This window comes from Odocoileus virginianus, chromosome 28 (assembly GCF_023699985.2).
Source record: "Odocoileus virginianus isolate 20LAN1187 ecotype Illinois chromosome 28, Ovbor_1.2, whole genome shotgun sequence".
Lineage (NCBI taxonomy): Eukaryota > Metazoa > Chordata > Mammalia > Artiodactyla > Cervidae > Odocoileus > Odocoileus virginianus.
Window position 1 is genome coordinate 43988505 of NC_069701.1, and position 10943 is coordinate 43999447.

Here is a 10943-nt window from a genome sequence, read left to right on the forward strand (position 1 = left end):
ACACGGCAGCCCTGGGCATGGGGCTGCCCGGAGCAGGGTGTTCACCAGGATTCTGAGGCCACGTCCAGGCCTGTGCAGGAGGGAGGGGGCCCTATCTTTAGCGATGCCCCCCAGCCCCGGAGGGCAGGGTGGCAGCCACCTGCAGCCCGGGCCAGGCCTCCAAGTTGCCTGAGTGCCTGCTCTTCTGGCCTCGGGGAAGCGGGCCCGGCCTGCTGCCCCCGGGGACACCGCTTTCCTGGGGCCACAGACACGAGCCTGGGAGTGGGGCTCAGGGACCTGAGAACATGGCCTGCCTCCCGGACTCACCGCTGGGGACCACAGGGGCCAGCCCACACTCAGGTTATGGCCGTCCCATCCCGGGAGGAACCTGGGTCCTGGGCAGTGGTCCTGTAGCCCCCAGGCGCCTCAGTGAGGGGGTGCCTATGGATGGGGACCAGCCCCGATAGCTTCACTCCCTCTGTCCCTTCAGGGCATCAGCCCAGCCCACAGGCAACCAAGCCCACAGGTGGGCGTTGGAGGGCAGGAGGCTCCCGCCCCCCTTCACCCTGGAGGGCAGAGCCCGGTGCCGGGGGTCCGTGGGAGGCAGGGAGGCCGGGAATGAATCTGCATGGAGCCCCAGGTGTGCTGGGCACCCCACACCCATTCTCAGGGCTCCCTTAGCCTTGGGGCGGCCCCTCCTCTGTGAGAATCCCAGCACAGACGCATCCTCCTTCTGACTCGAAAGGCCTCAGAGTGGGGTGGCGTCGGCAGGTTTGGTGGGAAAGTGCCGGAGGCTAGGGGCTGTCCCGCCCTCCCCAGCAGTGAGGCGGAGGCCACAGGATGCTTCTTGTTTGCACACAGGGCTGGCCCGGCTGCTTTATTTAGTTTTGAGATTTATGGGGTTTTAATTCAGCCGTACGGGCTTCCCTGGTGGCTCAGAGGTTAAAGCATCTGTCTCCAATGCGGGAGACCCGGGTTAGTTCCCTGGGTTGGGAAGATCCCCTGGAGAAGGAAATGGTAACCCACTCCAATATTCTTGCCTGGAGAATCCCATGGATGGAGAAGCCTGGTGGGCTACAGTCCACGGGGTCACAAGGAGTCGACACGACTGAGCGACTTCACTTCACTTTCACTAATTCAGTCCTATCTAATGACGTAGTTGCTGATCAGCACCCGGAGTGGTGAATGGTCTGACAGACAGAGACGCAGAGAGATGCAGACAGACACAGAGACAGAGGGCGCTCAGCAGGAGAGCTGGAGGTGCCGGGCAGGTGGGGAGCAGCCCGGATGAGGCCTTCTGGCCACTCTCTGATCTCAGGGCTCTGGAGCCAGGGGTCAGAGGTTGGCAGCAGTGACATGGTGGGAGGGGGACAATAGGTGCTGTCATGGCAACATCCAGGCCAGGCGGTGCACCAGCCCATCCAGAATCCCTCCTCCCTGCCTCCCACTCCGAGCTCCTGGGCTGGAGAGTCAGGCCTGCAATGCCCCTCCCCCAGAGGGTCCAGGGGAGGGTCCGTCTAAGAGGGGTCTGGTCCAGGGGGACACATCAGGGTGAGTCTGAAGGCTTGAGCTCATCCCCTTCTCTCCTCAAGAAAACCTGGAGGACCCCCAGGCACTGACAGCAGGCCCCCAAACCTTGGGCACTGGGGTTCACAGCAGCCAAGTTGGGCAACCCATCAGTGGGTGAGCGGATGGACACACAAAATGCAGTCTGTCCGTCCGTGAAAGCTGCTCAGCCTTAAAGGGGAAGGAAACCCTGACACAGGCTGCAACGTGGATGACCCTTGAGGACGTGATGCGCAGGGAAGTAATCAAGTCTCACAAGGACGGATGCTGTCTGACTCCCCCACAGGAGGTCCCTGGAGGGGTCTCATCCACATCCCAAGGGGGAAGTGGACGGGGGGCCGGGGGCTGGGGCCACGGGGGAGGGGAGTGAGTGTCTGGTGGGGACGGAGTGTCCGTTCGGGAAGACGAACAGATTCTGGGGCTGACGGTGGGGCAGGTAACACAGCCTGGTGAGTGTCAGGGTCCCGAGCCGTGCGCCTGGAAATGACTGACACAGGAAATTCTATATGGTGTGTTTCTCACCACAGATAACAAGTTTTTTAATTTTAATGGAGAGGGAAATTGTTAAAGTAATAATGGGACAGTTTCCCACAGTAAAAAATGAAAGTCCTCAGATGAAAGGGATGCGGGGGCAGCCCACCAAGAGAAGCAGAAGCCCCAGCACCTTGGCACAGCTGAGCGACGCGCCAGGACCAGAGGAGCTCCCCCCAGAGGGCCCACGGGCGGAGATGGACGGAAAGCCCCAGGTGCCAGCCCTGCGCAGAGCTGGCGGGCCCCTGGGCTCAGAGGCTGCCCCAGGCCTCTGGGGAATCTGAGTGGTTCCAAGAGAGGCGGGGGCTGCACCACCAAACACCCTGCGGGGGTGGTGTTCTCTCCACAGTCGCCCAGAACACCCTGCGGGGTGATTATCTATTCACAGTTACCCAGAACCGAGGACGACTGCACCCCCAGCAGCCAGGAAAGAGCGCCCCACACAGGCAGCTTGATCAGAGGAAGTCCATACGCTCCGTCCTGGAGAAGGGAAGTCCCAGGTCGAGGGGCTGCAGGGCTGCCCCCCAAGGCTCTAAAGGGGGGAGTGCCACGCTCTCCCCCCGCTGTGGGGGTTTGCTCCGGTCTCCGGCATCCTCGGCATCATCGAGGTGGAAGCCTCACCCCAACCTCTGCCTTCACCTTCCCGTGGCGTCTGACCCCCTGACGTGTGTCCGTCTCCACATTTCCCCCTTTTATAAACCATAATTGCACAGGAATAGGGCCCAGCCAATGACCTTTGTCACCTCCGTCACCTCTGGAAAGACCCGATCTCCAAATGTCACATTGGGGACAGACGCCAACACGTGACATTGTTCACCCATGGCACTGGGAGTAACCGATGGCCAGCACAGCAGGAGGAATCAGTAATCCTGGTAAAAGGACAGCTCGGCACCGCCCGGTAACAGAAAGTGAGAGTTTCTGATACAACACGCGCTAATCTCCAGGACAAAGCGTTCGTCCTTAGGATTCTCTCAGCGCGAATCATAAAAACAGGAGATGGTGAGAAAAACCAGAGGGACCTAGCAGAGTGCCGTCGGGGGCTCTGGATCTTTTGGGGTGGGAGGCAGTTTCCTCAGGCCTCTCATTACCAAGCCCCCATCACACCTCAATTATAGAGAGGCGGGGGAGAAGACAGCAGGGCCCACTGGGGCAGCTCCACGCCCGCTGGTTACAGGACCAAGGAGTTGTGGTTGCCGTTGTTCAGTTGCCGAGTCATGTCCAACTCTCTGCGAGCCCATGGATTGCACTCCAGGCCTCCCTGCCCCTCACCATCCCCCAGAGTTTGCCCAAGTTCATTCAGTCAGTGAGGTCATCCAACCACCTCGTCCTCTGCCCTCTTCTCCTTCTGCCTTCAATCTTTCCCAGTCAGGGTCTTCTCCAATGAGTTGGCTGTTTAAATGGTTGAAGAAGTCTGAATTTCCTCTGATATTTAGGCCAATTATTTTTCCAACTCGAGGGCACCAAACAACCTCAGGTTTGCGGGTCCTGAAAGAGTCCCTGCAGACACGCGGATGCTGAGAAGCCAGTGCGGGGGCGGGGGTGACACTCCGGGAGCGCCCCCTGCCAAACACCTCGACCAAACAGAAGGAAGAGCTCAACCCATGTGAGCCGCGACTGGAACTCCAGACACATGAGCTTCATGGCCAGCAGGCTGCTCACCTTGCCCACGACCACCCCTGGACCCCATGTCTACAGCGACCTAGGCCTCCGATGGGCTCCAGGCAGTGGCTGGAGCTCCCCTGGAAGGACTCTGGGGAAGTGACAGAAGGGACAGCTGCCCCCACCAAACTGAGCACCGGCCCTCCGGTTCAAAGGTGCAGCTGGCACCCAGCCCTGCCAGGAGCCTTTGACCAGCTTATCAGTGAGCTGTGCCAATGCTTCCTGCCTGAGGGGAGGGCAGGAGACCTCCCCATCCCTGGGTAAACTTCCGTGGCCTGGAGCTCGGCCCGCCTCATGCCAAGAGGCCAAAGGACTGAGATGCCTGCGGTTTGGCCAAGAGCTGCTGTTTGGGCGCTGGTCTTGTTTGAGCCCAGATTTCAGACAGAAGGCCGCTGTGGATGCTGGCATCCTTAGAGGGCACCCCACCACCCACCCTGGAGACCCGAGACGGGTTTTCAGTAAGGGTCTTAAAAGCCGACTCTAAGCAGGGGGCATGCTGCCCCTCTTCCCGGCTCTCCGTGTGGGGTCCCATCTTCAGACAGAGGTGGGGTTGACTCTGTAGACTGTAAGGGAGGCAGTTTAGGCAGGGCTCGGGGGTGGGCGCCAGGGGGCCCAAGCCACACAGGGGTGGCTTCCAGGCCCCCTGGGGAAGGATCTGGCTGGGCGCAGGGGCCACAGAGGGATACGGGAGTCTCGGCCCGTGGCCGACCCTGCAGCTGGAGCTGGAGCCGCCGTCTGAGCACAAGAGGGAAGATGCGCAGATCGCTCATTGCCCTGCAGATGCCGAGTAGCAGGGAGCCCCGCTTTCTGGTCCTTGGGCCCCAGGAAGGCCGAGCAGACAGGATGCCGTGGACCCCAGGCCACTGCAGGGGCACCTGCGACGTGAGGCAGCGAAGCCCCTGATCTCCCTGGGGCCTCGTTAAATAGGCCTGCGGACACCGAGGGGATTTGGATCTGGAAAACGCCCTACAACCACCCCCCAACCCCGGCCCCCAATGCCCCACCTGAGAGTGCAGGAGGAGGCGGCCTGGCTGCGGAGGGCGCGGTCTGGCTTCTCAGCCATGCGGAAGACAGGACGTGTGAGGCTGGTCGTGGGGCCAGCTCAGGGCGGCTAGCGGACAGCATCCCGAACCCAGAAGAGGGGAATTCGGGGCTTGGAAGTGTTCCCGAGGAACAGGGCAGGCGCCTTCTGCTGCAGGACCAGGCCGGGAGTGCGGGGAGGGGAACTGGGGTGGCGAGGGGCAGCCCTGGCCTCATCCCCATGGCCCCACCTATCGGGAGCCCAGCCTGGGTCTCGGGGGTCAGCTTGGTGGGGTGCTGCCTACACAGCGGCGTGACCCCCAAGGCTGCTGGCCAATCTCGGCTGGCTTAGATGTCTGTCAGATGAAGTGATAGTCGACCCCTGTCAAGACTGTCCTTGGACAGAGCTCCTTCACCCTGGGCCGGGGTCTCTGAGCCGCTGGCACGCCCCTGGTCACACCCCCCAGTGTGCAGGGAGTGGGCTTTCGGTGGGAATGCCAACAGGTGACGGCCCCAAAGCCCCATGGCCACCCGAACGCGCTCTCTGGTCCTCCTGGAGGCTGTTTCCCAGGGCGACTGAGCAACATTGATGTTGCTTACTGTCTCCAGGCCTGGAGGCTGGAACCCCAGACCCAGGTGTGGGCTGGGCTGGTCCTCCTGAGGCCTCGCTCCTGGGCATGCAGACGGCCGTCTCCTCTCCACGTCCTCACGTGGCCACTCCTCTGTGTGTGTCTGTATCCTGACCTCCTCCTAAGGACATCAGTCCTGTGAGGTTGGAGTCCACTCTGGCAACCTCATTTTACCTTCTGCCTGGCTTGTTAGTCGCTCAGTCGTTTGACTCTTGCGACCCATGGACTGTAGCCCACCATGTTCCACTGTCCATGGGACTTCCCTGGCAAGAATACTGAAGTGGGTTTCCACTCCTTTCTCCAGGGGATCTGCCCGACCCAGGGATCAAGCCCGGGTCTCCTGCGTTGGCAGGCATGTTCTCTGCCACTGAGCCAGCAGGGAAGCCCACATTTCACGTTAACCCATCTTTAAAGGCTTATCTCCAAATGCTCACATCTGGGGGCTGGGGTCAGGACTCCTGCTTGTGAACTGGGGACACAGCTCAGCCCGAGACAACGTGCAAGGACAAAGAGGGAACGTAAACCCCCTGCCCAGGGAGGAAATTCTGAGCTTCTCTCCAGGACCAGCAGGTGGGGGCGGGGGCAGTGGCCAGCGGAGCCTTAAAGAGGCTGGATCCAACTCAACCCTGTGAGCAAAGTCCCGAGGGCCCACAGGAGCCTCGAGGTTCTCAGAGCCCAGTCATGCCTGCGGGTCCCTGCTCTGCCCCCCTGGTCACAGGCTGTGGCCAGCTGAGTCCAGGGAGGGACTGACCACACGGGAGATGAGGGGCTCAGGGCCATGCCAACCTGGCCAGGTGGCTCCTCTCGCCCTCACCCTCAGCTGAGATCTGGGCACCCCACCGCGTGTTCCCGGTGCTCCTGCCAGGGCCCAAGGGGCATGCTGGATGTTGCAGGACACACGCCCCAGGCCTTCCTGGAGTGACTCTAAAGCCCCAGCACTAAATCTGATGTTTGCTGCCTTTTTTGATCAATATCCCTTAACAAAGGAGTAGCATTTCCTTCTAGTCCTAATGTTCAGTTGCTAAGTTATGTTCTGCTCTTTGAAACCCACTGAACCGCAGCACGCCAGGCTCCCCTGTCCTTCACCATCTCCCGGAGCTTGCTCAATTCATGTCCATGGAGTCAGTGATGCTATCTAACCATCTCATCCTCTGTCGTCTCCTTCTCCTCCCACCTTCAATCCTTCCCAGCATCAGGATCTTTTCCAATGAGTCAGTTCTTCACATCAGGTGGCCAAAATATTGGAGCTTCAGCTTCAGCATTAGTCCTTCCAATGAATATTCAGGACTGATATCCTTTAGGATGGACTGGTTGGATCCCCTTGCAGTCCAAGGGACTCTCAAGAGTCTTCTCCAACACTACAGTTCAAAAGCATCAATTCTTTGGTGCTCAGCCTTCCTCATGGTCCAGCTCTCACATCCATACACGACTACTGGAAAAATCATAGCTCTGACTGTACAGACCTTGGTCAGCAAAGTGATGTTTCTGCTTTTAGTGCTCTGTCTAGGCTTGTCATAGCTTTTCTTCCAAGGAGCAAGCGTCTTTTAATTTCATGGCTGCAGTCATCATCCACAGTGATTTTGGAGCCCAGGAAAATAAAAACTGTCACTGTTTCCACTTTTTCCTCATCTATTTGCCATGAAGTAATGGGACCAGATGCCATAATTTTAGCTTTTTGAATCTCAAGTTTTAAGGCAGCTTTTTACTCTCCTTCACCCTAATCAAGAGGCTCTTTTATTTCCTCTTCACTTTCTGCCATAGGATGGTATCACCTGCATGTCTGAGGTGGTTGATATTTCTCATGGCACTCTTGATTCTTTAGGAAGCATTACTACAAACAAAGCTAGTCGAGGTGATAGAAGTACAGCTAAGCTATTTCAAATTCTAAAAGATGATGCTGTTAAAGCGCTGCACTCAATACACCAGCAAATTTGGAAAACTCAGCAGTGGCCACAGGATTGGAAAAGGTCAGTTTTCATTCCAATCCCAAATAAGGGCAATGCAAAGTATGTTCAAACTACTGCACATTTACACTCATTTTACATGATAACAAGGTAATGCTCAAAATTCTTCAAGCTAGACTTCAACAGTATGTGAGCTAAGAACTTCCAGATGTAGAAGCTGGATTTAGAAAAGGCAGAGGAACCACAGATCAAATTGCCAATATCCACTGGATCCTAGAAAAAGCAAGAGAGTTCCAGAAAAACATCTACTTCTGCTTCATCAACTACACTAAAGCCTTTGCTTGTGTGGATCACAACAAACTGTGAAAAATTCTTCGCAAGAGATGGGAATACCAGACCACCTAACCTGTCTCCTGAGAAACCCATGTGCAGGTAAAGAAGCAATGGTTAGAATCGGACATGGAACAACAGACTGGTTCAAAAAGGGTACCTCAAGGCTGTATATCGTCACACTGCTTATTTAACTTATATGTAGAGTATGTCATATGAAATGCTGAGCTGGATGAATCACAAACTGGAATCAAGATTGCCAGGAGAAATATCAACAACCTCAGATATGCAGATGACACCACCCTAACGGCAGAAAGCGAAGAGGAACTAAAGAGCCTCTTGATAAAGGTGAAAAAGAGAGCGAAAAAGCTGAATTAAAACTCAATATTCAAAAAAATGAAGATCATGGCATCCAGTCCCATCATTTCATGGCAAATAGATGGGGAGAAAATGGAAACAGAGACAGACTTTATTTTCTTGGGCTCTAAAATCACTGTGGACAGTGACTGCAGCCATGAAATCTAAAAGACGCTTGCTCCTTGGAAGAAAAGCTATGTCAAACCTAGACAGTGTATTAAAAAGCAGACATCCTTTTGCCAACAAAGGTGCATATAGTCAAAGCTATGGTTTCTCCTATAGTCATGTACGGAGGTTGAGAGCCAAAGAACTGATGCTTTTGAACTGTGACTCTGGAGAAAACTCTTGAAAGTCTCTTGGTGAGCAAGGAGATCCAACCAGTCCATCTGAAAGGAAATCAACCCTGACTATTCTTTGGAAGGACTGATGCTGAAGCTGAAACTCCAATACTTTGGCCACCTGTGTGAAGAGTCAACTCATTGGAAAAGACCCTGTTGCTGGAAAGATTGAGGTCAGGAGGAGAAGGGGACGACAGAGGATGAGATGGTTGGATGGCATCACCGACGCAATGGACATGAGTTTGGGCAGACTCCAGGAGATGGTGAAGGACAGGGAAGCCGGGCATGCTGCAGTCCACGGGGTCACAGAGTCAGACACGACTGAGTGACTGGACAACAGCCCTGCAACGTGTCTGTGACCGGGGTCGGGGGGGCATTCGCAGGGGCTTTGGTGGGGGGACCTGTTCCCCAGATTGCCGGAAAGCCCCCATTTACCAAAGGCATCACACTGGGCCCCCCAGGCAGTGGGGAACATGTACCATCTCACACCTTTCCCCCGTCACAGCTCTGCCCGAGAGCCTGGTGGGCAAGCCAAGACAGTTGCCCCACAGCAGAGGGGCAGGGCCACTGCCCGCGGTGCAGGAGTCCGGCAGACAGCGGACCCTCAGAGCCCTCACCAAGAAACGGGGGTGGGCGCAGAAATAGATGACCTGAGAAGAGTGATGAAAGGATACCACCCCCTGGGCTCCCCAGCTGGTGCTAATAGTAAAGAACCCACCTGCCAGTACAGGAGATGTAAGAGGTGTGGGTTCAGTTCCTGGGTCAAGAAGATCCCCTGGAGGAGGGAATAGCCACACACTCCAGGATTCCTGCCTGGGAAATTCTGTGGACAGAGGAGCCTGGCGGGGCCTGGAGGGCCACACTCTAGAGTCACAGAGTCAGACATGACTGAAATGACTTAGCATCCACCACCTTCCACCCCTCCCGGCCCCCACTGGGGTCTGGGGGGTGCCTGGGGTCACCAAGGCGTGCATGCGTATGTTCAGCTGTTCTCTGGTTCATTCGTCCAGTGTGGGTGGGGCAGGAGGTGCCCCCTGACTCCTCTGGGCCTGGGGCTGCTGCCTCCATGACCGTCTGCTGGTGGTCATCAAACTATTTCTAAGCCGAAAACCTCCTTCCAAGCAAAACCTCATGAAAACCATGTGTCCAGAAGTGACAAGCCAGGGCTGTTAGGCTTAAAGCCGCGGGTCCAGGAGTGCAGCCCACGCTTGCCCGGTCATCTGGGAGCCTCCACTTCTCAGGGGCCCCAGGAGGCGGAGCCTGAGGCCCCCCCAACTCCTGTCCCGCAGGCCCCAGGGCTGGTGCTGCCGGGCGGGCTGGCATCCACCTCCAGAGCTCATGGCCGCCACGGCCAGGCCGGGCACAGGGAGAGCTCAGAGCCTGAGGTGGGAGCAGGGCTGGTTCCGAGGCTCCCGGGACCCCCTCATGGCCTTGCAGCCGGGCAGGCAGCCCCCATTGCCTTAGCCTCCAGGGAGGGGCGTGGTGGCTCCAAGGCCAGCTCAGGCCTGCTGACTGCCCAGGAGTCCGCAGGACAGGGCCAGCGGCCGTGTGCGCTCCTGGGGTCACTGGGACCCGGGACCCGGGACCCAGGCTGGGGCTGCTGCTGCGGGGTCCTGACCTGGTGTCCATGGGGGGTGGGCCGGGAGGGGGCCGGGCAGCCGAGGGGAGGGCAGTGGATGGAGGGGGGGCCTGGGTCTCCCCTGGGCAAGCCCGCTGGCCCTGGGGCGGCTTCTCCCAGCGCTTATCCATCAGTCAGGCGGTAATGTGGCAGACAGGTGTCTGGGGTAAAGGGTACTAGGGGCCATACATGGGCCCTGGGGATCAGCACCCTCCTCATAGGCCTCCAACAATGCCCACAGGCAGGTTACTGTGCTCAAGGGTCCTCAGCCCAGGGACCCAGGGCCCCTCCCTCACCACCAGTCAGAGAGAAGGCAACCAGCCGTCTCCCAACTCAGGGTCCCTGGCCACCAGCCTTGCCCTTGGCCGCAAAGGGTCATTCGGTCCCTCCCTAGAATTCCCACTCTGATAGTTCAGCCAGCTCACAACGCAGCTCCCCAACACATGCGGGCGAGTGGACACACACAGGTGAGTGGACACATGACAGATAGGCAGGCTCTGGACACACACGGGTGAGTGGACACATGACATGTGTGGGCAGGTGGACACACGTGGGCAGTGGACACACGTGGGCAGGTGGACATGTTGACACACACACAGGGCTGCCTCCAGCCCAGGTCCCCAGAGCCCGCTGGAGCTCCGTCAGGTTGGTCTGAAGGGTCTGGCGGCCCTGCCAATTGCTTTTCGGCGGCCCGGGAGGATCCATAAGGTCACTTCTTGTCATTTTTTGCAGCAGGTGGGGCGTGCTGCCCCGTGTTGCTCCCAATCTGTGGTTCAGGACCAGGCCTGTCTCTATCTCCCCAGGAGGAAGTGCATTTCACACGCACATATGCAAATGTGTGCATACTCACACGGTCACATGTGCAAACACACACTCACACACACACAAACAGGTGCAAATGCAGCCCAGTGGCTTCTTTTCACAAATTCAGGCTCGGAGGGCCTCCCCCAGGGGGTAGCCACCTGCATCTTGAAGGCGCAGCGAGGGCTTTGTGCATGCCAAGGGCGGGACA

General features: G+C 57.8%; 1 long non-coding RNA gene across 2 annotated transcripts; it reads left to right on the forward strand.

Moving 5' to 3' along the window:
• Positions 1-1393: 1393 nt before the first annotated feature.
• On the forward strand, positions 1394-2792 carry LOC110149602 (uncharacterized). 2 transcript variants are annotated; one of them, XR_011484234.1, is made up of 3 exons: positions 1394-1530; positions 2130-2291; positions 2465-2792. It is a non-coding gene; the product is annotated as an uncharacterized lncRNA (long non-coding RNA). The 2 variants fall into 2 exon arrangements; XR_002317499.2 differs by lacking the exon at positions 1394-1530 and having other exon boundaries at positions 1926-2291.
• The last annotated feature ends 8151 nt before the right edge of the window (positions 2793-10943 follow it).